Source organism: Lampetra fluviatilis, chromosome 59 (genome assembly GCF_964198595.1).
Source record: "Lampetra fluviatilis chromosome 59, kcLamFluv1.1, whole genome shotgun sequence".
NCBI lineage: Eukaryota > Metazoa > Chordata > Hyperoartia > Petromyzontiformes > Petromyzontidae > Lampetra > Lampetra fluviatilis.
In genome coordinates this window covers 604,372-610,827 of record NC_136333.1, presented here as the reverse complement: position 1 = coordinate 610,827, position 6,456 = coordinate 604,372, and positions in this window count along the sequence as shown.

Here is a 6,456-nt window from a genome sequence, read left to right as displayed (position 1 = left end):
GGGGGGGGGGGGGGGGGGGGGGGGGGCAAATCTTCCAGGGTGCCTGGGGGTCCCAACCCAGAAAAAAAAAAATCTAAATTTTAAAACTAATTTCCTGCCGAAAACATTTAAAAATGCGCCACCACGTGGCATGGACTTTATTCTTTTACAATAATATCTAATAGTGCATTGTATTACATCGCTCTGCTTTTACTTTTTTACCATTTCTTGTTTTATTGAATGTAATGGCAGAGATTAGAGATTAATAAAGTACAACCAAAACCACAATCATATAAACAGAAATCGATGCATTGATTTATACGAAGACAAGTCCAGATATTGTGGCCAAGGTTTAGCAAATTGTTGTTATTATTGACATAGCATAGCAATTAATTTGTTTTTATAGCAAGGGGGGGGGACATTTTGAGCATATTTGAACATTGGGGGGGGGGGGAGGGGATGTGTGCCCCCCAATATATATTATAATTACGGCCTTGCTGTAAGCCATGCGATAGCTTGGGGGGAGCGGAGGGGGCGGGGGGGGGGTATCCTGCGACGAACAAACTGCTGCCCAGTCCGCGAGGTGGTGGTGCCATTGTCACCCTCTGTGCGGGCCGTCTCTCATCCTCCACTCGTGCTGTGTGAATTTATATATTCATGGGAGCTCCCGTGCCAGTATCAAAATATGAGAAAAGGGTTTTCCCCGTTTCTGGCAATAAAACAGTTGTGTTAAGATGTTAAAACATCCAAACTGAAAACGTTTGCAAGGAATCATGTCTGCGTTCACCACAATACTTGTGGTGAGCATGCAAACACATAACACGCTCTAGGTAGTTTGTGATGCGTTGCCCTCTGGTCTAACACTGTTAGTGAGACTAGGCTCTAAAGAAAGTTGTCTCTGGTGTGGACCAATCAGTTTCAAAGACGATGCTTCATCATCCACTACCAGAGCGTGCTTTGTGTTTGCATGTTCACCACAAGCATACTTGGTTAGTGGACTCGTTGCACGCGTGACTGCGAGGGTGTGTGTGCTCTGGTCTTAAAGTGCACATAGCCTGGCACAAGCGCCGTGGTGACGTCACCGCCACTTTATGGCGAATGGCGGTTGTTGATGATGTTGTTGATGTTGTTGATGTTGTTGTTGTCTGAGACTTGTCGCACGCAACTGCATTGCTCACGAGTAGACGTCTCTGCAGACAGTCAAACCAAACTATTTTATTTCGCCAGACAAAGGCCCTCTGAGCTGTATAGATCTGTTTTCCGGAGCAACCCGGCTATCACAGACGATGGCTCAACGGAAGTGGCTTATCGTCATCATGTGGAATTTATTTTAATCAGGAAAATAATCTGAATACTCTAAACACGTGATGTCGATTTTAAGTGTGGAGGGAAAACCCAGAGGACGCGGAGAAAAACATTCCACGCGACCACGGGGCGAGAGAGGCACGGAAACTCCAAATATACAGCAGCAGGCGTCAGGGTCGGGATCGAACCCACGACCTCCTGTATACCAGGCGAGGGAGTTAACATCTCCTACTTAATTTGGAGCTTTCGTGACTGCAGGAATTACTCTTTGGTTCTTTCGGTAAAGTCACGTATCAAGAGAAAATAATAAATTAAATACTAGCATACGACGTTTCGATTGCAACACAAGCAATCATCATCAGGTATAAATGAAATAGAAACACAAATCTAGTATACTTAGAAATAGAATGTAATACAACAGAGAGTCGGATAACATAACAGTCAACACCCTACCTGGTTGATTACGTTTGATTATATGTCTGTCTATTTGTCTCTGGTTCTGTGTTTTATCTCTCTCTCAAATTTAGCATTCTCAGGAAGAACGTAATCAACCAGGTCACTCTCAGGAATCTCGTCCCTCATTGGTTCTGCAGCCGCGCCGGGAGTTGGAATGGAACGGACCGCGGGTCCCGGAGTGCCGCAGACGAGAGGCCAGACCCTGATGGATATCGATCCCTGAACCGTGACGGGAATCGAACAAACACGTAGGTCACCGCATCGTCATCATCATCGCGCGGCACTTCCAGACGCGCTTCTGCGCCCGTCTGGAACGCTCTTCCTTCCGATATGAGGAGCTATGGCACTTTTAAATCATCTCGATCTCCATTATACACTACATTATACACTACACTACGATACAAACTACAAGACTATGCACTGCTATACACACTAAACTACTATACATTACACTACTATACACTACACTAAACACTACTATACACTACACTAAACACTACTAAACACTACTATACACTACACTACTATACACTACACTAAACACTACTATACACTACACTACTATACACTACACTAAACACTACTATATACTACACTACTATACACTACACTATACACTACTATACACTACACTAAACACTACTATACACTACACTACTATACACTACACTAAACACTACTACACACTACACTACTATTTTTATATTATTTGGGTCTTTTGGTAAAGTCACGTAGATAGGTTCAAAGAAAATAAGAAAAAACTACGGCGAATTTCGATCGCAACACAAGCGGTCGTCATCAGACGAAGGGGTTTGCCTCTGAAGGCAAAATGTTTATCACGGTTTGGGGAATGGGCGTGCCCCAAGTGTATCTGCGGCAACCAGGGGTCAAGGGGTCATGGGCAGTGCACCACTGCCAATGCAGCAACAATGACAATGCCGCACTACTGCCAATGCAGCAGCGATGCCAGTGTGAGAGATTCGCATGTCAATGTAAGATCGCAGAGCTTACGCCACGTCGGCGCGCGAGGTGGATGTGTTAAGTGTGAGACATGTTTTAAGCTATTAATGTCAAATCAGAGAGCCGGAATAACAACAAACATGAGAAGGTAGGATGGAAACATCACAGCCAGTTATGACTTAAACTGGTTAATAACGTCCTTTCAATGAGTGCTCAGTTTGTACCCATCTTCTCGGTTGAAATTGTGTCTGTGTCTATATATCTGGATGGCTTCATGAACGAATCTTTGTTGATAGCCAGTGGGCTTGCAAAGTACCTTCGTCTTGGAGAAATCAATTTCTTGTGAGCCCACCGCATTAAAACAACGATCAGCCACGGCCGAGGTATTGGTACTACCGTGTTTCAGATCTGCCTGATGTTCACGAACACGGTCCGAGACATGTCGCTTAGTGTCTCCAATGTAACTGCTGCCGCAGACACAGCTTAGTTTGTAGGTGCCGGGGTATTGCATGTCAGGGATCACATCCTTCACAGATGGGATCAGATCACGAATTTTATGTGATGTGCTAAATCGAACCTGGATCTTGTGTTTGCTCAAGATTTTGGAAATATTTTTGGTGACTCCTGCTATGTATGGCATGGTGATGGTTTTGATGGGGTCTGCAGATGGTTCAGGCATCCACTCTACGTCCGTCCTTGTGGAAGAGGTACGTAGATGATATGTTCGTCATCTGGCCACATGGCCGACCATCTCTGAACCAATTCCTCAACCACATCAATTCCATACACCCAGCAATACACATTCACCATGGAGGTGGAAAAGGATGGAAAGTTACCATTCTTGGATGTTTTAATCGAAAAGAGACCAGATGGCTCAATGGGACACTGTCTACAGGAAAGCCACCCATACGGATGCCTACCTAAAACCTGACTCCCACCACCATCCATCCCAGAAGAATTCCCTCATCACAACTCTACACCATAGAGCTCAATGTATTTCCGACCATCATCGCCTAGCCAGTGAACTGGAGCACGTACACCAAGCTCTCAAGATGAATGGATATTCAGACGACACGATCCAGTTTAAGTCATAACTGGCTGTGATGTTTCCATCCTACTTTCGGATGTTTGTTGTTATTTTCGGCTCTCTGATTTGACATTAACAGCTTAAAACATTTATCACACTAAGACTGCCCTTGACCCCTTGACCCCTTGACCCCTGGTGGCCGCCGATACACTTGGGCCACGCCCATCTCCAAACCGTGATAAACATTTCTGACTTGAAACTTTCGTGACTTCAGGAATTAATATTCTTGGTTCTTTCGGTAAAGTCACGTAAATAGAAAATACAATAATAAAGTAAAAATAAAAGCAAAAATCTCACGACGTTTCGATCGCAACACAAGTAGCCTTCCTCTCCGCCTGATGACGCCCGCTTGTGTTGCGATCGAAACGTCGTCGTTTTTTGTTATTTTCTTTGAACCTATCTACGTGACTTTACCGAAAGAATATGAATTCCTACAGTCACGAAAGCTTTAAGTCAAGATACTACACTACTATTCACCTACTAAACACTACACTATACACTACACTTCTATACACTACATTATACACTACACTATACACTACACTATGCACTACACTATACACTACCATTCACCTACTATACACTATACACTACACTATACACTATTTACTTACTATACACTACACTATACACTACTATTCACCTACTATACACTACACTATACACTACACTTTTATACACTACACTTCTATACACTACACTTCTATACACTACTATTCACCTACTATACACTACACTATACACTACTATTCACCTACTATACACTACACTATACACTACAATATACACTACTATACACTACACCACTATACACTAAACTACTATACACTAAACTACTATACACTACTATACACTACACTATACACTACACTATACACTACACTACTATACACTACACTATTATACACGACACTACTATACACTACACTATACACTACACGATACACTACTATACACTACACTATACACTACACTATACACTAATATACACTATGCTACTATACATTACACTATACACTACTATACACTACACTACTATACACTACACTATACACTACACTATACACTACTACACTATACACTACACTATACACTACACTACTATACACTACACTATACATTACTATATACTACACTACTATACACTACACTATACACTACACTACTATACATTACACTATACACTACACTATATACTACACTACCATACACTACACTATACAATACACTACACTACTATACACTACACTATACTATACACTATACTATACACTATACTATACACTATACTATACACTACACTACTATACACTACACTATACTATACACTACACTATACTATACACTACACTATACTATACACTACAACACTATACACTACACTATACACTACAACACTATACACTACACTATACACTACACTATACACTACACTATACACTACACCAAACTTGATGCCTTGCAAATAGGTGTCTATTTGGGTGTTTGAACATCTGAACACAACTCCCGTGTCATTGTCAGAACAGGGTAAACACCGATTCTTGATTTTTTTTCTCACTCTTAACACTGCCACGAAAATGTCCCCGTACATGAAGCCCCCACGTGCTACATGGCGTGGATGGGAGCGGGATTCCTCGCTCAGGAAACGCGGCCACTGCCCGAGCCGAGTCCCTGGCGAGGGTTGAGTTTGTGTTGGCACAGCCCCCGGGCGAGAGGCATCGGGGCTCGCGGGGGGGAGACAGGGTCGAGGGCGGGTTGGTTCGCGAGCACGAGAATGGTGGGGCTCTGATGGGTGTCTCCTCTGTGAGATGTCCGCTGGCATCCCCACCCATCACTGCTCATCACTAATCATCACCAGCCATCACTACCCATCACCATCATCACTACCATCACTAATAACCATCCCCATCACTACAATCACTAATCATCACTACCATCACTACCCACCACTCCCATCACCACCCATCACCCTGATCACTACCATCACTACCCGCAACTACCATCACCACCCATCCCTCCCATCACTACCATAAGAACCCATCACTACCATCACTACCCATCACGACTGTCGTGACTGACTCTGAGACACTAAGACACACCACCCATCACTACCCACCACCCCCATCACCCCCATCACCACCCATCCCTACCCCCCCCCACTCCACACGACAGCCCCGAGCTCCCCTCCCGGGGCCCATCGCTATCCACCACCCCCATCACCACCTATCACTACCATCACCCCCATCACTACCCACCACCTCCATCACCCCCCATCACCACCCATCGCTACCCACCACCCTCACGACGACCCCAATCTCTACCACCACCACCACGTGGGTGGTAGAGCCATGTGGTTGGTCTCTTCTCTTAGAGCCAAAAAAAGACAAACTCGAGTCCTCGCCCAGAGCCAGGGGGATGAGGGGGGGGGGGGTGAGGGGGGGGGGATGAGGGGGGTAGGCGATAAGGGAGATGAGGAATAGGGGAAGGGGGGGGGGCGATCTGGGAGGCGATGGGGGCTGTCTCGCTCCGGCCCCGGCTATTTATGGAACCGGTTGTTCTTTTCGATAAGGAATCGGCCACGCGTCCCGGGCAGGACCCTCTTGGCGATTAGTGTTGAGACTCCGCCCCGAGGCTTTCCTGGGTAAACAACATCATCATCAGCCCCCTGT